A 26,459-nucleotide genomic window follows, 5' to 3' on the forward strand; every position below is an offset into this window, starting at 1 on the left:
TTCACCTTCACCAAGAGGCTCTTTAGTTCCTAATACATACATACTACCCTGTATAAAATAACATGGATATACTGTACAGCACAGGGAATTATAACTGTAGTCTTGTAACAATTTTCCATGGAGTACAATCTGTAAAAATACTGACTCACTATGCTGTACACCTGGAACTAATATTATTAATCAATTATATTTTATGACAAATACAAAAACTAAAAGCCAAAACAGAACATGGTGATAGACAATGATAGGAAAGTCAATGTTGTCCATATATTCTTCTCCAAATTGATCTATAAATTCAACACAATCCCAATTAAAATTTTAGCACCTTACTCTATGGAAATTTACAAACTAAAGGACTTACAATAGCCAAGACAACCTTGAAGAGCAAAATGGAGAATTTATACTACCAGACACCAAGATTTATTATAAAGTCAGAGTAATTAAGTCAGGTTGGTATTGGAATAGCTACAAATAAATACACAAATGAAACAGAATACAAAAAAAAATCCTCACATATGGTCACCTAGTTAGAAAAAATGCATCACTACATTTCAGCGGAGAAGAAACGATTATTTTTTCTTTTTTTTTTTTTAATAAATTTATTTATTTTAGTTGGGGGCTAATGACTTTACAATATTGTAATAGTTTTTGCCATACATTGACATGAATCAGCCATGGGTTTACATGGAGAGTTGGACTATAAAGAAAGCTGACTGTTGAAGAATTGACGCTATCAAACTGTGGTGCTAGAGAAGACTCTTGAGAGTCCCTTGGACTGCAAGGAGATCAAGCCAGTCAATCCTAAACAAAATCAACCCTGAATATACTTTGGAAGAACTGATGCTGAAGCTCCAATACTTTGGCCATGTGATGTGAAGAGACAAATCATTGGAAAAGACCCTGATGCTGGGAACGACTGAGGGCAGGAGAAAAAGGGTATGACAGAGAATAAGATGGTTGGATGACATCACTGGCTCAATGGACATGAGTTTGAGCAAACTTCAAGAGATAGTGAAGGACAGGGAAGCCTGGCATGCTGCAGTCCATGGGGTTGCAAGGAGTTAGACATGACTTAGCGACTGAACAACAACAAAAGGAGATATAAAATTGTCCAAAAGCACTTATGAATAACTACTGAATATCACTAATCATTAGGGAATACAAATTAAAACCATAAGGTACTTTCACACATCCATTAAAACAGAAAATTTAATACCAAATGTTTAAAAAGTTGTAGAGAAATTGCAACTTTCATTGCTGATGGGAATGTTCAACTGAACAAACACTTTGCAAAAATGTTCACTTCTTACAAAGTTATACATACATTCACATCATGATCCAACAAGTCCACTCCTTGGTAATTTAGCTATCAAGTGCATGCTTTTTTCCTTGCTACTTCCTCCTTTCGGCTACCTGGAATGAAGATACAGTAGCTGAAGCTATACAATGCCCCTTGCAACCACAAGGTAACCATGAGGATGGAAATCAATGCAAAGGTTGGAAGAACAGAAAGATAGCAGGTAACTAGTTTCTTGACAACCATGGAGTCACTAAGTCCAACAGAGAGAAACAATAAATCCAATATTATTTGCAAGGCTTCCCTGGTGGTTCAGCGGTAAAGAATCTGCCTGCCAATGCAGGAAATGCAGGTTCAATCCCTGTGTCAGGAAGATCCCCTGGAGTAAGAAATAGCAACCCACTCTAGTATTATCGCCTGGGAAATTCCATGGACAAAGAAGCCTGGCAGGCTACAGTCCCTGAGGTCACAAAAGAGATTATTTGTATATTCCAGTTATCTGTAGCCAAGCCAAATTGAAACTGATATCTTTCTCCAGATTTCAACTCTTGGTACAACCTAAAACATTTTAGTAAATAAGTTAATCTTTTCTTTGAATTTCTTCCCTTCCAGGGCTCTCCTATCTTGCATTTACGATAAATGCTATTTGTATTTGAACCAAGTCAAGAAGATATGTTATCTTCAAGACTGTAAAGGATTAAGTCAAAAGGATTTCACAGAAAAGTACCCTTATTTTTTAAAAGAAATATGTTCAAAAAGGCATTCTCTCACCAGCTTCAAATCTGAGGTCTGATTTTAGCAGTTTCAAAAAAAGCAAAATAATTTCTTTTGCTTTAACAGAAGCTTCTATTAAAGCAAAAGAAATTCCTGAGGCACAGCATAGAAAGCCTGTTGGATCTCATGTAGTTTCTTAGCTCAAAATCACAGAAACTAGTAAGCAAAAAGTTATGATCAGAAAATCTGTGACACAGAAAATCCTTTCCTTCTGTTCCCTTGTGTACTTTGTCCATAACACCATTCTATAAGACAAACGGTTATTTTCTCCATAATCCCTTACCCTCAACTACTAAACCTAAAAAGTTCATTGAGAATAGTTTGAGAAAAGTACAAAAATTATTATTAAGGTGCTGGGAATAATATCTAAATACAACTTCTCACTATTCATGCTCATACAGATTCTCGTTTTGCTTCTTTAATTTAAAATGAAACTGTATGGCTAGGAGTGAATCATATGGTATGTAAACTATGTACCAATAAAACATTTTTTAAATATATGTATTTTTAGGAAAAATAGAAACGTTAAAACAATTACCCCAGATATCTGTTTAGCGTCAAAACAAGCAAACTTCTGTTGTCTTTATCTCTTCATATTTCTACTAGTTTGTTCATTTCTACCATATATTTGGCTATCCAAACATACTTTTCACTTCATATTTGATCAATTATGTCTAATGCAATACCTCCCTAAACAATAACCAAACATCCAAGTGTGGGGACAGCCAAGACAATTACATAACATAAATTGCACAAGGGCAGGGACAGTGCAGTCTGAACTTCTTGTCAGAAATGTCAGAAATGGTAATAGGAACATCATGTTTTCAACAGAAATGATCAGTGAATAAGAATTTGGATCTACTTCTCAGTAATTATTGTTCTAAAAAAGTTCTCAGATATGAAACAATACATATACTGTTTCAAAACATTTAACAGAATATATACGGTGAAATGACTGGGCTATGCATAAACCTAGCTCAACCATCAAACGTACATAAGGGAAAGGGAGGAATTCATTCTGAATCTGAGCTGATTGAGTGACTAGGTATATACAAAGCGCCAAGATAGATAAAAAGAGTAAGAAAGAAGAAATGAATTTTAGATATTTACAGTCAGAAGCACCTATAAGACAATTAAAAGGAATATTTGTAGTAACTAGCTTGATATATGAGTAGTTAAGAATGATTTCTTAATTTGGGTTTGAGAGGCTGGGTATCCAGTATTATAATTCACAGAATAGAATATATGGAACACAAGGATAGTTTGGGAGGAATGACTAATTCAGTTTGGCATAAAATGAACTGAGTTACCTATGATATATACAGACTGAGATATCCTAAAGGCAGCTAGATTTATGGAGGCTAAGGGGAACATAATGTGCTTTTGTGACAGATTTCACAGTCAGTATACATAAAGGTAGCTATAGTCACAGACGTATATGACGTCCAGATATAAGGTATGAGGTAGGAAGAGAAGATGATAGATCAAATCCTTGAGGTCACAACATTTAAGTGCTATCCAGAAACGTCATGGATGGAGGGCATAAAGAAAAATGCAGCAAAGATCTTGAAAATAAATGGCCAGAAATAGAAGAAAACTAGAATTAACTGTATAAAAATTGATTAGTGCATTTTTCTATGTGTATATTTTAATAAAAATATGGTTCCCTTTAGGAAAAAAAACAGAAGAGAAGAGAAGAATTATCTATGAGAAGAATTATCAAACATCATGAAGAGGTTAAATAAGAAACAGAAGGAAAAAAATCCGTTGAATTGGTAATTAAGAAGTAAAGACTACCTATAGGGAAAGAATCTGAAGAGTTAAGGATGGTTTTTTCTTTTCATTTGGTTTCATTATTTTGAGTTCTCTAACTTCAAGCACGGTTTTCAACTTAGGACTATTACCCAGAAGAATACAGGCATTCCCAAACATTCAAAAATTCAACGTTTACCTCAAAAGCAGCAATGAAGAAGTTATTTTCTTAAGATGTAATACACCACACCAGAAGAGTAAATCCAAAAAGAAGATGATATCAGGTCCAGAAAATAGATCTAATCCTGGAAAGTAATAGAGTTAAGTTATGATGAAAGCTGAACCGCAGGCCTGAGGCACACTCAGAGCAGACAGGAGCAGAGGAGCCCCAGAAGGAAGATTTCAGAAAAAAGTGAGTGTTAGACTGCTCGCTATGATTAGTTCAAAACAAAACAAAACACCCAGAGTGGACATGATAAAGGAAAACAGTGAAAGGAAAAAAAGGTAATTCTAGTGGGAGAAAACTTTATAAGAAAGGAGATGAAATTATAGCATACTTCTAGGCTTTATAATAAACAATCCTCAGTGAAATATAAACATTGTTGTGTTAACTATGGTTACTGAACAGAACAAAAATGTTAGTCTTAATATAAAATACCAGAGGCTGAGAGGTGAAAGCATGGAGGGAAGCTAAACTAAAGCTTGGGAAAGAAGCACTAACTTTAGAAATTGAGAAATCAACAAATAATGCCAATGGTTGATGGAACAAGAAATAAAGTTACAAATATAGTACCCTAGGTTACAATGATAGCCAATGTAAGAAATAAAATAGTGAAACCTGTAATCTGAAGAAAAGAGGAGGAACATGGTGGCATAGGTAAAACAGAGACTGAACTACCAGAAGTTAACAGAGTTAAAACTGTCTCCCTCTGGAAAAAAGGATTAAAGTCGGAAGCACAGGGTTTTTCATTGTAACTGGATTGTCCTACATGATTAATGCTTCTGTGTGATCTGACTTTTTAAACCAATATAAATGAAACATCTAGGGGGAAAAAATTATGAGAGTAATTAGGAAATAAGAAAATCAAGGTGGCACGGCTACTCTTGAAGGTGAAGAGCAAAAAAGAAAAAGGATAGCTGGCAACCCACTCCAGTGTTCTTGCCTGGAGAATCCCAGGGATGGGGGAGCCTGGTGGGCTGCCGTCTATGGGGTTGCACAGAGTCAGACACGACTGAAGCGACTTAGCAGCAGCAGGCTTCCCTGGTGGTCCAGAGGTTAAGAATCCACCTGTGAATGCAATTTGATCTCTGGTCTGGAAAATTCCCACATGCCACAGGGCAACCAAGCCCGTGCACCACAAATACCAAGCCTCTGCTCAAGAGCCCACAGGGTACAACTACTGAGCTAGAGTGCTGCAAGTACTGAAGCCCATGTGCCTAGAGCCTCTGCTCCACAATGTGAAGCCCACATCTGCAACTAGAGAGTGGCCCCCACTCTCCATAACTAGAGAAAGCCCACAGGCAGCAATGAAGACCTAACACAACCAAAGATAAATAAATTATAAAAAATCCGAAACAGGATACTTTTAAGGTATTCAGTACTACCACCATGGCAGATCTAAAATATCTGATCAACCTTAACTATACAAACCCAGTTTGAATTAATCTGCGAGAAAAAAAAAAAGCCTTGTAAGAACTTATGAAACATACCTTTATAAACTTTTCATTGAATATAGATACTTAAATATTTAATTTATAATCTACTATAAGAATTACTAGTCCCAATTCCTCTCCTTTATCTAGTCTTATCACATTGTTCACCTTGATTCTTTTTTGACTTCCTTCATCTTTAAAATAATGATACAATCACTGTATATCATACTGAAATAATTTAAAACAATGGTTCTCACCCTGGCTGCAAATTACAATAACACAGGGAATTCTATAAATACCAGTGCCTGAGACCAAAGAAAGGAATGATATGGTCTGATAGAAACTTTACAATAATTATTAGTCATGATCAAAGAAACAAAGGAAAGATTAACATTCATGAAAAGAACAAACAGCTATAAAAGAAAATAATTTCAGTAGAATATGTCAGACAATGATTACTTAGAAACAGATGAAGAGAGGAGTAGTAAACTGGAAGGTAGTACTAAGACATTCAACCAGAAAGCAGCATGATAAAGACAAAAAAAATTGAAAATACTGTTAAGAGGCCTGGAAAACAATCAAGAAAACTATTTTTCAAGAGTGAAAAAAGGTATTCTCAGACATTTCAAAGCTATATGAAGATAAACTACACACATATTCTGACTAAAAGAACTATTAAAGATACATTTTAATGAGAAGAGAATTCTGACAGAAAGTACTTAAGATACAGCAGTAAGCACCAAAATTGATAAATTATTGGTAAATGGTAATAGATACTGACAGGTGTTGTTAAGCAAAACAAAAAAAAAACTCAAGAAATATGTGAAACTGAAACATTAGTAAGCAAAAGAAAAGAGGGCTGTTTGATTTCTCCTTACCTATAATAGGATTTGGGGCAAAATATGCCACCTCAAAATACGCCATTCTGACCCACCTTTGTTTCTTGAAAGTGTGAAATAAATCTCCCATGTGAAGGTATAGTCCCTATACTGGGAGGCTAGAAGGAATCCTTATCACCAGAAACAGGGAATTCAAGGTTGAGAAAGCTATATAAACTTAGTTACTTCATTAATTTGCAACCCCAAGCCCAAAGTCTTTTGTTATGTCAAAACTTCACAAATGTTTCTTTGTTTAAAAGGGTGTATCAACAGCCTGATTTGGTCACTTCTTAGGTCTTGTATCTATGGGACTTCCGTATGTATGAAATAAAATTTGTTTTTCTCCTGTTAATCTGTCTTGAGTCAATTTGATTATTAGGCCAGCCAAAAGAACCAAGTGATGAAGAGGGAAAATTTATCTCCCTCAACAGTTTTGGTATAATCTGCAGGATCTTCCTTTGCTGGAAAACAGCCTGTTCCCAGGACTGCTGCTGCTGAGAAATCCTAGAACCTGCGACAAGAGCTGGCAGCAGGGAAGGATTCTTACTGTCAGCCTTCTGATCTTCGTCTATAGGGGTCCAGTGAAAGCAAAAGTGATGACAGCCCTTTTTCTCTTTCTAAATTTACACTAACAGAAAAAACTATTTGTGTAACAAGTTTCTTTGGCATAGCAACTATTGTAAGTTTAATTTGAGCACTCCTGGTTTTTATTCATCCTTTTCCTCCCAGAGATGGGCACTATTTTTTTTTTTTTTTTTGGCTCTGTTGTATCATTTGTACTAAGGAGGAAAATCCACAGGGTAGAACACAGGTGTAAGCCCTATAAGCCTGCTGTTTGAATCAGCTTTCACAGACGACTGAGTTCAGTTCTCATCAGATGAGTATGAGGATTTTCATTTCAGCTTGTTCTACATCCTGAGAGCTTGGCTTTGTGTCCAGTGAAACTATTCTCTCTGATCACTACCATCTAAAAAGTACACTTGTCAGGGTACACCCAGTGACCAGTCAAATAGACTAGGGTGCTGAGACATGAAGTCACAAGCAGCAATCTGTTCAGCAGTGTAAGCCCTCAGGGTAATTGGTCACAAGGGGTCCCAGTCCATAGGGGACTCTGTCATCTCAACCTTCGTTGTTTTATTAGTGCTGGGAAAGTCCTATTCCAGTAACACCTGCCTACTGTCACAGATTAGCAGATCTGTAATCATAGGTGTCTTATATTCTTGGGAAAATTAGAAACACAGTTTTCACTACACAATTCTTACCACCTATGCAACATAGGACTTTCCTTCCTTAGACTATCATTGTGGTATCTTTTTGGATACTGTGAGAGCTGATTCTTCGTTCTCTCTTTGAGAACACCTCTTGCATCCATAGTTAAGTCATAAAAATGCTTATTTATGGTTTACGTCACTATTAAGAAGATCCTACTCCTCAATGCTCAGACAGTGGATCCTTTGAATTGAAAAAACTTCTCAATTTTCTCATCTTAAACAATTGTATTATTGGTACGTATGGGAAGACCAAAGTTAAAAGTGGATATGAAGAAATATAATGATTAGCCTTAGGTATTCCTTTAACAAGATGAAAGAACAGAAATTAAACTCAGAACAAAATTAAAAATCAAATCTGACATAAACCCCCTTTCTCCTCCCTCTTACGCACCTCTTGTCCCCAGCTCTCTACCCCTGACCCACCAGAAGATCATCTGGATCTAGGGGGCCCTAGACTAAACGCTACCCCTCATAGAGATGGCCAGAACCTGTCCTACTGCTGCTGCTACTAAGTCGCTTCAGTCGTGTCCGACTCTGTGCAACCCCATAGACGGCAGCCCACCAGGCTCCCCTGCCCCTGGGATTCTCCAGGCAAGAACACTGGAGTGGGTTGCCATTTCCTTCTCCAATGCATGAAAGTGAAAAGTGAAAGTGAAGTCGCTCAATCGTGTCCAACTCTCAGTAACCCCATGGACTGCAGCCTAGGACCTCCTGCAAATAACCAGGTAATGACTCAGCTACAGGCCAATATTCAAGTCACGACAGGAATGATATTAGAGGCTTTCTCCCCTACAGTGAATTGGACTGAGGTCATATCATGCCCTATAAATAGTAATTGCCCTAAAGTACTGGTAATAGGCAAATATACTCCAAAACTGCCAAGAGAAAACCTGCATTCTTTCTCTGTCCCTTAAAGATGTAAACCTTACTGTATCTTTGAATGTAAATATCCCAGAAGGTGTAAAAATGCCCAGGCTCACCTGAGACTAAAGACAGAAAGAGGCTTTTTTAAAAATATAAACTACTAAAAGTGTTCTCCTGCCCAAACTGTAGAACACAACCTTCTTAAGGTTACTTGTCAAAGACAAACACAAATCTTTAAAGTATTCTTCATAAACATTAAAAAAAAGCTTTAAAGGTAGGTATCTTTAACTTGTTTCACAAGAGACACAATTATGTATAAATTAGTGAGTTTTGTATTGTACTTGATTCACGGCCAAAGTTCTGGAATAGAGCTCCAAGATCTCTGTGTCTGTCTGCATATTTTATCTACGTATGTACATTATAGATATATTTTTCCACCTCCAGATGGTATTGCTAAAATTAATTGGTAAAGAGCTCTATGCAGCTGACTTAGAGAAAAGTAAGCATGTAAACCAAGCATATGCGTGCATGCTAAGTCACTTCGGTCATGTCCGACTCTGTGCAACTTCATGGACAGCAGTCTACCAGGCTCCTCTGACCATGGGACTCTCCAGGCAAGAATACCAGAGTGGGCTGCTGTGCCCTCCTTCAGGGGATCTTCCCAACCCAGGGATCAAATCCGTGTCTGTCACATCTAATCTGCATTGGCAGGCGGGTTCTTTACCACTAGTGTCACCTGGGAAGCCTCAAACCAAGTATAGTCTAATATACATAGAAGATAATACAAATGTTTTTCATGTTTATATGATCTGGGATAATCTCTGATAACAAAAGCTTGCTTAAGTTTATTGCTTTAATAAAAACAAGCATGTTTTCCAAACTTGTCAAGAAAAGTACCTTAAGTTGATCATTAATTATTTCATGTCTAATGCAAGCATAATTATTACAAACAAATGTTTTAAATAAATTTAAATAAGACAATAGTTTATACCAAGGTAAACTAAATAATGGACATATATTGAATAGCTAAATCATTTCCAGACAGGATGGTATACTGAGATACCAATTGCTAAAAATAGTTTAGTTTTGACTTTGTAATTTTTTTCTGAGGCAAAGGATACTTGGGTCTATTAATAAATATGTTTTAGGCCACAATGAAAAAATAATATTATAAGAAAGAATATACTTCTAAAATTTTTGAAATCTATAACTTTGCTAATCTAAACTACTACAGAATGTAGTTCCCAATTGCCAGCTTCCTAGTTTTCACTGGAAAGTAAAGATCACAAACTGTTTAAAAGGCTGGAAGAAGAGCTAAGACGAGAGTGAGTTGGAGAAGGGGATGGCAGAGGATGCCATATAAACTAACTCTACACAAATGTGTACATTGGCGCTGAAAGAATGTAGGTGCCCTCTCTGAAAGGTGAGAAGCAGTGAAGCACCCATGAGCACCATCTCCTAACTGTGGAAGGATTTGCTGTAACTTCTATAATTTTAATGTAACTTTTTCAAACTGTAGTCATGGAATATTGGTGAGTTATGACTAACATTTATTTGAAAAGTACACAGGTTATCTATAGTTTACATAGATAAATGGATAATATAAATCTACAGCTTTATACTTGGTAGATAGGTGAATAAGCATTTATTATCTATATGTACATAAAAAAACTAGTTTCACGAAGTATAAAATAGAGTACATGCATGATTTCTACTTAAAATAGGGAATACATGTCAGTTTATTAAATTTTTATTACAGTTACTTACATAGTTTTGTAAGTGTAGTTGTGTTGGGCCATAACATACAGTGTCTTACTGTGGAATGACCCAATGTGTCTGAAAAGCCACTGCTCTTATATCACAGTAAACTGAACAACAAAAGGTGTATGCAGCCAGCTAAAAAAAGAGTTGAATAAAAACACTGAAATTCTTTTAGCCAAAAAAGGCATTTGTTGTTGCTAAGTCACGTCTGACTCTTTGCAACCTCATGAACTAAAGCACGCCAGGCCCCAGAGTTTGCTTAGATTCTGTACAGAGTCTGTGATGTTTTCTAACCATCTCATCCTCTGCCATCCCCTTCTCCAACTGCCTTCAATCTTTCCTAGCATCAGGGTCTTTTCAATAAGTCCACTTTTCACATCAGGTGGCTAAAGTATTGGAGCTTCAGCATCAGTCCAATGATTATTTAGGGTTGATTTTCCTTATGATTGACTGATCTCTTTGTTGTCCAAGGGACTCTCAAGAGCCCTTCTCCAGCAATTTGAAAGCATCAATTTTTTGGCGCTCAGCCTTCTTTATGGTCCAACTCTCACATCTGTACATGACTACTGAAAAAACCATAGCTTTGACTATACAAGCCTTTGTCAGAAAAATAATGTCTCTGCTTTTTAATAAGTTTGTCATAGCTTCCCTTCCAAGGAGTGACTTTTAATATCATGGCTGCAGTCACCATCTGCAGTGATTTTGGAATCTAAGAAAATAAAATCTGTCACTTTTTGCCCTTCTATTTGATGTAAAGTTATGGGACTGGATGCCATGATCTTAAGTTTTTTAAATGTTGAGTTTTAAGCCAGCTTTTTCACTCTCCTCTTTCACCCTCATCAAGAGGCTCTTTAGTTCCTGTTCATTTTCTGCCATTAAAGCAATATTATCTGCATATCTGGGGTTGTTGATATTTCTCCCAGCAATATTGATTCCAGGTTGTGATACATCCAGCCTGGCATTTCACATAACGTACTCTGCATAGAAGTATAAGCAGGGTGACAATATACAGCCTTGTCATACTCCTTTTCCAATTTTGAACCTATCAGTTGTTCCATGTCCAGTTCTAAATGTTGCTTTTGACCCACAGATTTCTCAGGAGACAGGTACAAGGGACTTGTATTTCCATCTCTTTAAGAATTTTCCAGAGTTTGTTGTGATCCACACAGTCAAAGGCTTAAGTGTAGTCAATGGAGCAAAAATAGTTGTTTTTCTGGATTTCTCTGGCTTTCTCTGTGATCCAACAAATGTTGGCAATTTGATCACTTGTTTCTCTGTCTTTTCTAAACCCAGCTTGTACATCTGGAAGTTCTCAGTTCACATACTGCTGAAGCCTAGCTTGAAGGATTTTGAGCATAATCTCACTAGCATGTGAAATGAGCACAACTGTACAGTACTGTGAACATTCTTTGGCATTGCCTTTCACTGGGACTGGAATGAAACTGACCTTTTCCAGTTCTGTGGCCACTGCTGAGTTTTCCAAGTTTGCTGACACTTTAACAGCACCATCTTTTAGGGTTTTAAATAGCTCAGCTGGAATTCCATCACCTCCACTAGCTTTGTTTGTAGTAAGGCCCACTTGACCTCACACTCCAGGATGTTTGGCTCTAGGTGAGTGGCCACACCATCACGGTTATCCAGGCCATAATGATCTTTTTGTATAGTTCTTCTATGTATTCTTGCCACATCTTCTTAATCTCTTCTGCTTCATTAGGTGCTTACCATTTCTGTCCTTTATCGTGACCAACCTTGCATGAAGTAGTCCTATGACAGCTCCAATTTTCTTGAAGAGATCTCTAGTCTGTCCCATTCTATCGTTATCCTCTACTTTTTTGCACTGTTCACTTAAGGCTTTCGTATCTCTCCTTGCTATTCTCTGGAACTCTACATTCAGGTGGGTGTATCTTTCCCTTTCACCCGTGCCTTTCATTTCTCTTCTTTCCTCAGGTTATCTGTAAGGCCCCCTCAGACAACCACTTTGCCTTCTTGCATTTCTTTTTCTTTGGGATGGTTTTGGTCACTGCCTCCTGTACAATGTTACGAACCTTGTCCATAAGATACTCTGTCTACCAGGTCTAATCCCTGGAATCTCTTCATCACCTCTACTGTATAATTATAAGGGATTTGACTTAGGTCATACCTGAATGGCCTAGTGGCTTTCCCTACTTTCTTCAATTTAAGCCTGAATTTTACAGTAAGGAGCTCATGATCTGAGCCACAGTCAGCTCCAGGTCTTGTTTTTGTTGAATGTATAGTGGTTCTTCATCTTCAGTTAGAAAGAATATAATCAATTGGATTTCAGTATTGACCATTTGGTAATGTCCATGTGTAGTCTTCTCTTGTGTTGTTGGAAGAGGGCATTTGCTATGACCAGTGCATTCTCTTGGCAAAACTCTGTTAGCCTTTGCCTTGCTTCATTTTGTACTCCTAGGCCAAACTTGCCTGTTACTCAAGGTATCTCAACTTTCTACTTTTGCATTCCAGTCCCCTATGATGAAAAGGACATCTTTTTTGGTGTTAGTTCTAGAAGGTATTGTAGGTCTTCACAGAACTGTTCAAATCCCACTTTGTTGGCACTGATGGTTAGAACGCAGACTTGGATTACTGTGATGTTGAATGGTTTGCCTTGGAAATGAACCAAGATCATTCTGTCATTTATGAGACTGCATGCAACTACTGCATTTCAGACTCCTTTGTACACTATGAGGGATACTCCCATTTCTTCTAAGGAATTCTTGCCCACAGTAGTAGATATAATGGCTAGCTGAATTAAATTTGCCCGTTCCCATCCATTTTAGTTCACTGATTCCTAACAGGTTGATGTTCACTCTTGCCATCTCCTGCTTGATCACGTCTAATTTACCCTGATTCACGGACCTAACATTCCAGGTCCTATGCAATATTGTTCTTTATAGCATCACGCTTTACTCTCACCACCAGATGCAGCCACAACTGAGTGTCGTTTCCGCTTTGGCCCGGCCACTTCATATTTTTGTAGGTATCAGTAATTGCCCTCCACTCTTCTCCAGTAGCATACTGGACACCTTCTGACCTGGGAGGCTCATCTTCTGGTGCCATATCTTCTTTTGCCTTTTCACACTGTTCACAAGGTTCTCACGGCAAGAATACTGGAGTGGTTTGCTATTTCCTCCTCCAGTGGACTACGTTTTGTCAGAACTCTTCACTATTACCTGCCCACCTTGGGTGGCCCTGCATGGCATGGCTCATAGCTTCACTGAGGTAAGCAAACCCCTTTGCCAGGACAAGGTTGTGATCCATGAAGGGGCAAAGACTATTACATTAAGTGTGTAATTAACTGAAGAAATCTCAGCTAAATTTGGAGTAAGGACAGCCTGTAGAGGGAGCTCTCAGGCACTACCACGCATCATCCATTGCTCCAAGCAGGAAAAGACATGCCTACATTTCTGACAGGAAGGTGCCTCTACTTTACTAACCAGCAGGAAGAAAACTTCTCCTTGCTCCATGACAGCTCAGCCAATCAGACTATAGATGCCCACTAATGAGAATCCACCATACTCTTAATTCCCAGCTTCTGCCAATGGGCTCTTTGGTTAACAGAGTCCCTCCAAGTTTCCCGTTTTTCCTTATAAAAGTAAGTTCCCCTTCTTTGTTATTAAATTTGCCCATGGTTTACCATAGCTTACATTTCCAAAACTGCAATTCCTTTGGCTCTTTCCAAATAAACCAACTTTGCTGGTAAATTAAATGGCAATTGTATTATATAAAGCTGACATTTTTGGTGTCAGAAGTGGGACCCAAAGCAGATGAACCCTGAGACAATGAATCCTGGAATCAAGCAAGGTACCAACACCAAGCCCCTTGTGCTCAATCACTTCCATGAGCTACTGCCAGTTTTTTAAATTAATTTATTTATTTTAATTGGAGGCAAACTACTTTACAATATTGTGGTGGTTTCTGTCCTACATTGACATGAATCAGCCACTGGTGTACATGTGTCCCCCTGTTCCAAACCCCCATCCCACCTCCCTCCCCATCCCATCCCTCTGGGTTGTCCCAGTGCGTCGGCTTTGAGAGCCGTTTCATGCATCGAAGTTTGGTAAATTAGTGTCCTCTCAGGTTCCAAGCTCTGCTCTTGTTGCATTTTGAGCTTTCTGACTTTACTCAGTATCTGGAAAGGCTTGGTCCTTTCAGGTTTGAGGCTCTGACTTTGGAGAGTACTCAGTTGCTTTCTACAGTGTGTAGTAGTGAGGGGTTTTGGAGGGGGGCAGATTCTGGTCGTCTAAATGCTCTAAGCCGAGCCCTCCTTTCAGGACTCTGGACAGTTTCATGTTTAAAAACCATGGACCCCAGCATGTGCACTTTTAACTAAGTGACCTGAACAAACTACAAGCAATCAGAATTACAGTGGGCTGTATGGGGAATTTTCAATCTCCCCAAACTTGTTTTGCTTAAGATTAAATTGGAGGACTGCAGTTCCATAATTAAACAAAACAAATCCAAATGTACACAAAACTCTAAAATTTCCACTTTGTAAGATACCATTTCTAAATTGGATGAAACAACAAAAACAACAACAAAAAACTAGAAAAGAACAAAATGGCTTCTGAAGCTTCCTGTGCCTCACCCTCCCCCAACTTCTTTGTCTCAGGAACCATCTTGTGTATCTTCCCTGATCATCCATTTGTCTCAAACTACATCTCAGCAGCCATTTTGTGCTCAGGCCCCACCTCCATGCCTCTTCCTTCTCTGCAAAAACCTACCCCTGTAAAATTGGACCCTCTGAAGATTCAAATGCTATAATCCTAATTACTGTTTCTAAGTTAACTTGAGCAAATAAACATTTACAAGAAAAGTGTTAAATAACAACTGCCCTAGATTTTTGGTAACAGACATACACTCCAAAACTCCTAAGAGAAAACTTGCTTTCTGTTTCCTTTTGTTAGGTAAGTCACCCTTCCTGTTCAAAGGGGAAACATTTGTTTTAAATTAGTCCACCTAAAGAGAGGATCGGAGAAGGCAATAGTACCCCACTCCAGTACTCTTGCCTGGACAATCCCAGGGACAGGGGAGCCTGGTGGGCTGCTGTCTATGGGGTCGCACAGAGTCGGACACAACTGAAGCAACTTAGCAGCAGCAGCAGCAACAACAAAAAGAGGATTCCAAACCTCTTGTGAGACAATAAAAAGCATTTTTTGATTGGCATGCGGAAGCTTCTAAAAGATAAACTGACTCCAAAAACAGCTCTAAAAAGACCCTTACAGGACACAAATACGTTTTGAATCTATTATTCTTCTGGGTTTGTATCAGCATATGGCTAAAATTTTAAATCAAACAGTCCCTGTTTGCATCTGTCTGTGTGTTCATAGGTGTTGTAGACATGTGGGTTTTGTTTTCTTTTCTACCTTCAGAAGGTATTGCTAAAATTTGTTTGTAAAAGAGTTATATTTAATTTGCTTAAAAACAAAACAAGCACTTACATTAATTAAAGAAATATCACAGAACATAACCCAAAATGCTTTTCAAGTTCACATGATCTATTCAACAGGATTAAATTTTGGTAAATGAAAGCTAGTTTAAGGTCACTGGTTACATTAAAATAGGTTATGTCTTTGGAGTTGTAATGGTATAAATAATAGCATGTGTGCATGCTTAGTCGTGTCCAGCTCTTTGCGACCTCATGGACTATAGCTTGCAAAGCTGCTCTGTCCATGGAATCTTCCAGGCAAGAATACTGGAGTGGGTTGTCATTTCCTTCTCCAGAGGATCTTCCCAACCCAGGAATCGAGCCCATGTCTCTTGCATCTCCTTCACTTAGAAGGTAGATTCTTTACCAACTGCACCACCTGGGAAACTCCCTTGGTGTCAATAACGGAAGCATACGATTTTCAGTCTACCTGGGTAGATGCATGGCAGGGCCTGAGAGTTGCCCATACAGGCCTGTCCCAATTTTAGCTGAGGTTTCTTTTTTATTTCACATTTCCCCCTTTTAATCAAAGTTTTTCCTTAAAAGCATCACTGATCAAGAGTAAGGACCTCCACATGTAGTGGCACATTTAGTCTAAAGCCTCAGGCTAAATTTTGTAAACAGAAGGGGGTTTTAATGCTTTAAAACCAAAGTAATTTGGTTGAGGGAGGGGAACTGCTATATACTTACATCACCCAAAACTCCCAAGTGTTTGCTAGAGAAAAAGATCCTCTGTGAAACTGATGTTGTCATTCAGTCGCTAAGTAATGTCTGATTCTTTTGGGAACCCATGGATGGTAGCCTGCCAGGCTTCTCTGTCCATGGGATTTCCCAGGCAAGAATACTTAAGTGGATTGCCATTCTCTTCTCTAGGAGATCTTCCAGGACCAGGGATCAAACCCATATCTCCTGCATTGGCAGGTGGGTTCTCTACCACCGAGTCACCAGGGAAGCCCGTGAAGTTGATACATTAAACAAAGATGGTATACAAAAAGTCACTGGCTATTTACTGATATTTCTTTACTTGTGCATTTATAGACTCTTTATTTGAAATACACTTACAAATGCTGTAATAGTAAAAAATAACCCTTTCTCTGGATTAATGAAGAGGAACAGTGTCTAGGATAAAACAAGAATCCCATCATATAAAAATGTGTATGTTCCACAGATGGCCAGTAGGCACATGAAAAGATGCTCAACATAACTAATTATTACAGAAATGCAAATCAAAAGTACAACAAGGAACCACCTCACACCAGTCAGAATGGCCATCATTAAAAAGTCTACAAATAGCAAATGCTGGAGAGGAGCTGGAGAAAAGGGAATCCTCCTACACTGTTGGTGGGAAAGTAAGCTGGCACAGCCACTATGGAAAACAGTAAGACAGTTCCTCAGAAAACTGAAAACAGAATTATCATATAACCCAGCAATTCCACTCCTGGAATTATACCTGGACAAAACTATAATTCAAAAAAGTAAATGCAGAGGCCTCCCTGGTGGTCCAGTAGTCACAAGTCTGCCTAGCAAAGCAGGGGACCCTGATTCAATTCTTAGTCCAGGAGGATCCCAAATGCTGTGGAGCAACTAAGCCCATGTGCCACAATTACCAAGCCCTCTCTCTAGGGCCTTCAAGCCACAATTCCTGAAGCTTGAGCACTTCACAGCCCATGCTCCACAACGAGAGAAGCCACTGCAATGAGAAGCTTGCGCACCACAACTAGAGAGTAGCCACTGCTCACTGCAACTAGAGAAAGCCTGCACACAGCAACAAAGACCCAGAACAGTCAAAAATAACTAAATAAATAATTAAAAAATGATTAAATGTTCCATATTTATTTTTAAAAAGTACATACACCCCTATATTCATAGCAGCACTGTTCACGACAGCCAAAACATGGAAACAACCTAAATGTCCATCAAAAGATGAATGGATAAAGAAGATACGGTACATATATACAATGGAATACTACTCAGCCATAAAAAAGAATTAAATAATGCCATTTGCAACAACATGGATGCAACTAGAGATTATCATGCTAAGTGAAGTAAGCCAAAAAGAGAAAGACAAATATCAATAGCATATGGTATCACATGTTGAATCTAAAATATGGCTCAAATGAACCAACTACAAAACAGACTAATAGATATAGAGAATAGACTTGTGGTTGCCAACAGGGAGGAGTGAAGAGAAAGTGATGGACTAAGAGCTTGGGGATGGTAGATGTAAACTATTACATTTAGAATAGATAAAAAACAAGGTCCTAATGTATAGCACAGGGAATTATACTGAATACAGTGTGATAAACCATAATGGAAAAGAATATATAAAATAACTCTAGCCAAAATAGTACTGGTAGACACTAGACAGATCAGTGAACAAAAAAAGAGCATCCAGAAATAAATCTAAGTATATAGTGTAATCTGAAGACATTTCTATGCAATAGAAAAGGATATTTAGTTTTTATAAAAAGCACTGGCATAACTGACAGTACAACTGGAGAAAATATGCTGTAACTATATTGTTGTTTAGTTGCTAAGTTGTGTCCAACTCTTTGCGACCCTGTGACTATAACCTGCCAGGCTTCTCTGTCCATAGGATTTCCCAGGTCACTGGAACTAGAGAAAGTCCATGCATAGCAATAGAAATCCAGTGCAACCAAAAATAAATAAATAAGAAATTATATATGAATTAAATTTTTAATGTAAAAAACAAAAAAATTAAAATACTGGAAGAATCTTTGAGAGAACTTTTACCCGGAATGGAAAAACTTTCTTACACAAAATGGAAAACTCAAAATCCATTTAACAAAAGTCACACAAAATGAGTGTCTGAGTCCCTATTTCTTTAACTAATAAAGTAGTTTTCTTACACTCACTTCAATTTCAATGCCTTAGGCAGGACAGGCACTCTCCAGTTTCCCATCATCTCCACTTCTCCCTACTATATTTCATAACAAGCCCCTTTATATTCATTAATGACACTTTAGTCATTTAAGTTTTCTACCTCTACAATAAAGAAAAAGATTCACTATATTAAATTTTTGATTTCTCTAGAGAAAGGGGACCATAAACAAAATCAAAAGACAAACAGACTTAGGGAAATATTTGTAATTCATTTATCAAAGAATATCTCTAATACACAAAGAGCTCCATAAACTGATAAAAGACAAACAATCTACTAGAAAAATGACAAATATATTACAACTTTCCACCTAAAATATATTTTTTGAGCACATATGAAACATTTATAAAAACTGACCACAATGAAGCATGCTTGAAAAAAAAATTTTTTTAAAAAGGAAACATAAAAGGCATAACAAAATCTAAAAATTACTTCAAAGTTACTGTAACTGTTACTAAGAAACAATCTCTGCAATGAGTATATGCCTTTATTTCACTGCCATGTTATACTTCTCTTTACATCTGGATCCTTACTATACTTAGTCAAGAGAATACCATCATATTAAAAATGATGTCCACTGACTTACCCTTAATAATATATGCAGTGGTTTAGTAGCTGAGTCATGTCCAACTCTTTGTGACCCCATGGACTGTAGCCTGCCAGGCCCCTCTGTCCATGGGATTTTCCAGGCAAGAATACTGGAGCGGGTTTCCATTTCCCTCTCCAGGAATATATGCAGTGCACAGCATAAAATGAACACTGACAAAATATCTATCGGGTGACACACATTTACTGTCACCTAATCTATGACAAAGGAGGCAAGAATACACAATGGAGAAAAGACAGTTTCTTCAATAAGTGGTCTGGGAAAACTGGACAGCTACATGTAAAATGATGAAATTAGAACACACCATGATACCATACACAAAAATAAACTCAAGGACTTCCCTGGTGGTCCAGTGGTTAAGAATCCACTTTTCTGTGTAAGGGACACTGGTTCAATTCCTGGTTTGGGAAAATTCCACACGCCATGGGGCAACTAAGCCTGTGCATCACAGCTACTGAGCCCATGCTCCAGAGCCCATAAGCCACAACTACTGAGCCCACGTTCCACAATTTACTGAAGCCTATGTGCACTAGAGCCCATGCTCTGCAACAAGAGAAGCCACGGCAATGAGAAGCCCGTACACTGCAACTGGAGAGTAGCCCCGATTCAGTGAAACTAGAGAAAGCCTGCACAAAACAACAAAGACCCAGCACAGTCAAAAATAAGTAAATAAATTTTTTTAAGAGTCCATATAGCTAACAGTCACTAGCCAAGCAATATACCTAAACTCCCAACAGCTTTCTCATAGATAACACCTTTGATATATGAATCACTATAATAATGGTTGTTTTTCAGGAATTCAGAGCCAGATCTTGACAAGGTCAAACCAGCTGAGACCACCAATCATTCAACTAGGGCTGCCTGAGTATTCAGTGGATCACCTTTTTATGTCAGAAGGCCAAACACTCCACCCTCAGATCATGCTAATGCCACCAATTTCTGAACATGCACCCCATGAAGAAGCAAGTTCAGTCCCGTGCAGAACTTACCTTTTATCACTATGCCTTTTTCCTGCATCCAATCACCCTTCCCCATGCCTCAGACCACCCTGCTTCTTTATCCCTTAAATATCTCAAAACCTTCACCTTTAGGGAGACAAATTTGAGATTTGTTCTCCAGTTTCCTCACTTAGCTGTGCCCTGTGAGTAAACATTTTCTCTGCTGCAAACTTACCATCTCAGCATGTGTCTTGCTGCACATCAGGCAAATGAACCTGGTTCAGTAACATGATTATTGGAGTCTATTCCTCACCCTACCTTTGCCATGTTCACTGAAACACTCACTTTTAAACCCTGACTCATCAGGTAAGAGAGCCAAGTATCCTGAGTCCCCGATGTTTTGAGGAAGTCCAAGCCACATGTATTGATACGTGCTCTAGTGAAGAGCCTGAGCTGAGATCTCAAGTCAACAGCCAGTGTCAACTTCCAGTCATATGAGTGAAGACACCTCCAGATGATTCTAGTCCTCTGCCTTCACATTACCCCTGCCAGCAGCTCTTCCCAACTGAGCTCCTAGACACTGAAGAGTAGAAACAAGCCATCCCTGATGTGCCTCATCTTAAGTACTGACTCAAAATATCTGAGTCTAATAAAGTAGCTATTTTATTTAACTAAGTTTTCGGATGGGTTTGCCACAAAGCAACAGCAACCAAAATCCATACTAATGGAAATGGTCCAGTAGAGGAAAAAATGGAGAATGCAAGAAAAAGAGAAAGAAATACAGTGGTAAAGTCCTTGAAGGTAAAAGGGGATGGGTTCCTCTACCCAAATAGATGAAGAAGCCTTACATGGGACACTGAACAGCATATACATTGTAAAGGGGGGTGAAGGGCAGAGTATAGACACAGATACAGAATTGGAGGAGAGGGTCTACTGATGGTGGGTTGTGTTATTTAGAAACTAGAAGTAAGTACCAGAAGACACTCTTGTAAGATTTGTAAGTGGTTTCCTGATGAACATGAGTAAGAGATGTGGGTAGAGGCAAAGGGCTGATTTTTTTTGTTACAAACATTTAAGCCATTTATTTCTCAAACTTAAAATTTTTAAAAACTCCTTCATTTGCCGAATGAGGAAAAACCAAGACTCACTGATTATGTGATTTGCTCAAAGTCACACACCATATTAACGGCAGTGAGTCTTTGATCCCAATTTCTAAAACAGTATACTTTCTCACGTTACACTACCTTTTATATTATAAAAATATTACCTAGTGGAATTATATTTCACAATCAGAATTTATTAAACTAAAATAATTTAGTAATCAATAATGAATGCCCTATTCTCAAGGACTGATATCAATAAAGAAGGCAGAAGAGTGTTCTTGGGAAGATAAAAATATGCATTCAGCAAAACAAATAGCCCATGGACTATCTCTACCTCAGTCACCTCCAGAGTAGCTATATCATACATGCTTCAAAAACAGGTAACACTTCCTTTTACCCTTTCCAATTCTCCCCGTATTCTAAGTTATCTATAAGAATTTCTCTTTCCTTTTAGCAGTTAATACCCTTATCATTTTATTCAGATCTTACCAGTACAACTGTACCAACAGTCATTTGTCTACCCTGACAGACCACTAAATATCTTAATGCTAACCACTTAATGTCCACTCATTCAAATAATACAAATGCAGGGCTAATGCCCATAAGGAATATGGGCACCTATGTAGTGTGATATGAGAGGACACAGATAAATGACAAACATTCCTTCAAAAAAGACCTGCTGGTCTTTATTATGTCTAAAATTCTCATCATTAGTCCCAGGGATGGAGAACTTTGAAAAAAAGTCTCCATCAATCAACCAAAAATCAAATTCAAAGGTTTGTTATACTAGAGAGAACAAAATATTAGCAGTGGTTACTTCTGCATGGGAAAACCATAAGCAATTTTCTTCTTTCTTCTGCTTTTCTAGGTTTTTATATTAGGAAAAACACCAGCAAACATTTATAAGACCTTTTTCAATTCTGATTCTTCTCACTTTTTGGCAGTGATCAACCATGATCAACTTGATAACCACTCCCACCTCCTTAACCTTCCCACTCACTTGTCTCTCATATTAACGCTCTTTGTCACCTTTGCCAATTCCTCTTCTTTCACCCACTCTCCAATTAGGTGCAGTTCCCAAGGCTCAATCTCAGATCCCCTGCTTTCCTCTCTAAGCACAACAATTTCAGCCTTAAATTTCTTTACTACGTTATATTCACATTGTCCCACTGTCTGGTGATCTGTTTGCACTTGCTTATCTCACTGTCACCTCAAACTAAACAAATTCAAACTACAAGCACAGATGGCTCTACCCTTTCAACTAGCTAATATTTGATACCTATTTGTCAGTACAGTCATTAATTAAACCCTGTTCTTTTTTTTGTCACCAACTAAGTGAGTAACTTTGGCCACATTTTTAAACCTCTCTAGGTTTCCTAATGCACATGTTCTCATGTATCTTAAGAGTTTCAACACTCTAATTTCTCGTCACTGCAGATCAAAACTTCAGTCATCTCTGATTACTCCTCTCCTTCCCTCCACTACATCTTCGTTTCTTATCCAGTCCAGAATGAAGTCTTGTATGACATCTCTCCAGTCTTATTTTTACTAAACTCAAATCCTCATTACCTCAGCCCTAGATGATTTTCCTAGGTCTATCACTTCTCTTTCCAACTCATACTCTACCCAGCTCTGGTACCTCTGTGATTTTCCTAAAATACTTTTTTTAAGCAAGTTCTTTCTCATTGCGAAAACTTTAAAGCTTGTCTATTACCTATGAATAAAAGTACATTCTTCTCACCCTGCACTTAAAGACATCCATTACCTAATCCCAAACATTTTCAACCTGATTTCTTACTACTCTCCCACACAAACCTTCATTTCAGTCAACTTGTTATGTACTGTTCTCTGATCCTGTCCTGCTTATTTTGCCTTTACTGCCTATACAAGTTCCTTCCTCTTATGTCAAATTCTGCTTAGTTTTGATTCTACCTCTTCTTTGGATCTTTGTCTGCTCACTTCAACTTTATATGGTATCAGAGATTTACAACTTTTATTATTTACCTATCTCCCCTATTACATTATAAGTCCTTAAGGAAAGGAACCTACTTTACATTTTTCTGCATCTCTTTTGGATATATAGCAAAGTACCTTTACGTTGTAGATATGAATAAATATTTGTCTGGTGATGGCCTAAAATTCCTTTTTAATACACAGCATTTCTTGAATGTTCCCCATGTACTCTGCATTGTGGGTTTGTATGTGTGCGTGTTTAATCTAAATTCTGTTTCTCAACACATACACAATCAACTTGAAAAGATGTGGCTAACAGAGAAATAATTATCAAACAACCAAAGTATGATATATAATTAAACTATGTGATGATATGCTAAGACTGAAAGAACTATAGAACTATAGAGAGGAAAAAAACCAATAGTTAGAAACAGTTTCATGAATGAAACTGTTTAACTTAGTAGTAGTGGTAATAAATTGCTGTAATAATAATAGCTTATATTCAGAGCATTATATAATTATGACAATAGTTTATCATTAAAGGAGTTTACTTTATGTCTGGCAGTCCTTAATGTGCCAGGCCCTATTCCTGAGGGCTTTTCATGTATCAACTCTCTTAATTCTCACTACAAGCTTACAGAAAAAGTACAATTCTCAGTTTTCAGATAAGGAGACTGAGACTCTGCTCAGTTATTCCACACCTAGTGACTCGTGCAGTAGGGTGTAGAACTGGACTTGGTGGAAGAAGGATGGAAAATGCGTGAAAGTTAAAAAACAGAATAAGCTTAGCTGTTATTAGGAAGTATGAGACACAGCTTGCAATACGAGAGCAGAGGATGTTTGCCGAAGGTCCTTAGACAAAACTGAATAAACAGGGCAGGGACTGATGACAGAATATTTTGAAAGCCAGGAAAAAGAAGTTCAACTTAACAGGTGGAACGTGGGAGGCCACTGAGGATTTGGGAGCAAGAAGAGTGCCACAAAAAAGGAGTATCAAAGTGGTATTTACAGAAGGAAGAGATGCTTGATTCAAAGGGGTTGATATGACTTCCAATATTCTAGGCTGAGGATGAGTCCTGGGATTCAGGTAGTAAAAGTGGGAGAAGCAGAGGTATGGATGACAAAACAAATATGAATAGAACATGGTGAATGGATTAATATGTGACATAAACAAAAGAGGCAGTTTAAAGATTATGTCTAATTTAAAGCCTTTATGGCCAAGAGAGAGAAGGAAATTACAAAGGGGTATAAAAAGATGATTTTCATTTGGGGCAAAGTTAAGTTTAAGGAGATGGTCAAAAATACTAATAGAAAACCAGTACTGGAGAAACCAGAAAGTAATCAGAATGACAAGCAATAGGATCAGTGTAAAATAAAAGAACTAGATAGTAGCTATAAAGATATTAAATAGGAGAGTAAACATACTAAGCCGTGATCAGCTGGTACTAACTTTGTATCAATAATTGTACCAATAACTTTGGTGGGGAAGGGAATAAATTAGTGACCAACATTTAAAAATGCAGTTTTTCCATTAAAATTTTTTTTATCAGAAAGCCAACCAAACTTTCCAAACTTTCTCCATTTAGGGAATCCTTAGACTTAGTAACTTTTTCACAGCACCCCCAGACCAAAAGAACTATTTATGTGGGGGTGGTTTCAAACCACTAAAGTGTTAATGTCCTTATAATTTAGTGTTTGTTGGGCACTGTACAAATTCTCAAACTTGGATTCAAACTGGACAACATCACACTCCAGTATTCTGTTTCATACAGTGGTTGCTTTTTATCAGAGCAACCTTTAAAAATACAGCTTTGCGAAAACATGACATTGTAGAAAGGAATGTGTCAATCTAATGTTGAAACTGTTAACTACCTCAAATTATCAGTTGAAGCCTGAGTTCAATGGCATCCTGGGGCACCCCAGCTCACAATTTGAGAAACTGGGAGCAAAGGGAAGGGGCCTAAAAAGAAAAGAAAAGAAAACAAAAAGTAATGGGAGAGGAGCAAAAGAAAATTCTTATCAGCGCAGCTAACCACAAGAGGGCAGCACAACAGTAGGTAGGGGCAGCACAAACGCAGGGGACAGTGCGGGTGAGTAGAGATGATAAGGGACAAACCTTTGCATAAAAAGGCTCTAAGACCCCTTAACCAGTTTAAGATATAAAAGTCCTTCTTCTCCTTAGACTAAAAAAGAAGAAACACTTTCACTGGCAGATCACCTTATGCAGCCATCCTGCCCTTCTCTAACATCCTTGCTTTGCCTACCCATGACTTTCACAGTAGCCAAGCAATGTACTACTTTGCATGCATAATTTTATTCAATCTCCACAACAATCTTATAAGAAAGTGAGGCTCAAAGAGATTTTAAATAACATTATCAAAGGGCAGGAACACCAGAATTCAAACCCATATCTGCCCCCAAAGTCAAGGTCCTTCCCTACTTGATCTAAAAAGCATCTCATCTTTCAGCAACAGCCAGTTGAAGTAGCGAAAAAAACCATGTTCCCTTCCTATACCTGAGACACCTGTCTCAAATCACTAGGAAAAACCAGCAAATGAAGCAAACTCTTATTTAATGGGTTCGTAAAACATGCTAAGTGCTCCAAAGGTAGGACACTCAGAGAAAGAAACAAGCATTGTATGCTTATCTAGTCAGCAAGTACTGTAGTTTTCCTGTACAGGTAAATACATGTTAAGGCAAATGCTGGACACATCCAGTTTGCAGATATGTTACATATTAAAAGATATGCGCAGACACGAGCAAGGGATTCTCATACCCAAAGTGGTAAAGGGGGAAAAGAAAGGGAGGAAAAAGGTTGATTATTCATCTTCATATCCATTGGGTGTTACATCAGAATACCTGCAGTAGTCCAACTTGTACAAACCTATTATGAAACCAAAACCAATCGTCATGGCTTATTCCCACTTGCAGTTTCCTTCTCCACATTTCTCCTCCCCTCTATGACATACTAAGCTGCCTCTATCCTTTCATTCAGAGAAAAGGAGTTCCTCCGGACAGATTAACAACCACCGGAAAGCAAAATGGGTAAATTCCACCGACATAGCAAACTTAAGCAGATAAAACTGTCCAGGAAGCATTCTATGCGGTAGCAGAAACCCCAGCAAGAGCAGCTAACGTGTCCTCTCAATAGGAATCTCTTATTACTTGAAAATGTTCCTCCCTCAAAGATTAAGGCTCTTTGGCTGCTTGAGGAGAATGGGTATTGGATGATGTTTTCTCTGCAAAGAAAAACAATGTAC

At 38.0% G+C, this 26,459-nt stretch overlaps 1 protein-coding gene across 19 annotated transcripts in view; it reads right to left on the reverse strand.

The window, feature by feature from the left end:
- Positions 1-26,459, reverse strand: part of JAK2 (Janus kinase 2) — a 119,566-nt gene that overhangs the window by 91,872 nt on the left and 1,235 nt on the right. For 4 of the 19 annotated variants that reach the window (XR_014056945.1, XR_014056944.1, XM_081501054.1 and 1 more), the window contains exon 3: positions 25,072-25,159. The exons of 10 other annotated variants lie outside the window; for them this stretch is intronic. The gene's annotated coding sequence lies outside the window, so the exon portion shown is untranslated. Of the gene's footprint in view, positions 1-1,324; positions 1,414-4,022; positions 4,129-25,071; positions 25,160-26,459 lie in introns of all 19 variants that reach the window. 5 more of the 19 variants (XR_014056942.1, XM_081501047.1, XM_081501019.1 and 2 more) reach the window with 2 other exon arrangements.

Source organism: Giraffa tippelskirchi, chromosome 1, assembly GCF_054371585.1.
Source record: "Giraffa tippelskirchi isolate mGirTip1 chromosome 1, T2T-mGirTip1v1.2.pri, whole genome shotgun sequence".
Classification (NCBI taxonomy): Eukaryota; Metazoa; Chordata; class Mammalia; order Artiodactyla; family Giraffidae; genus Giraffa; species Giraffa tippelskirchi.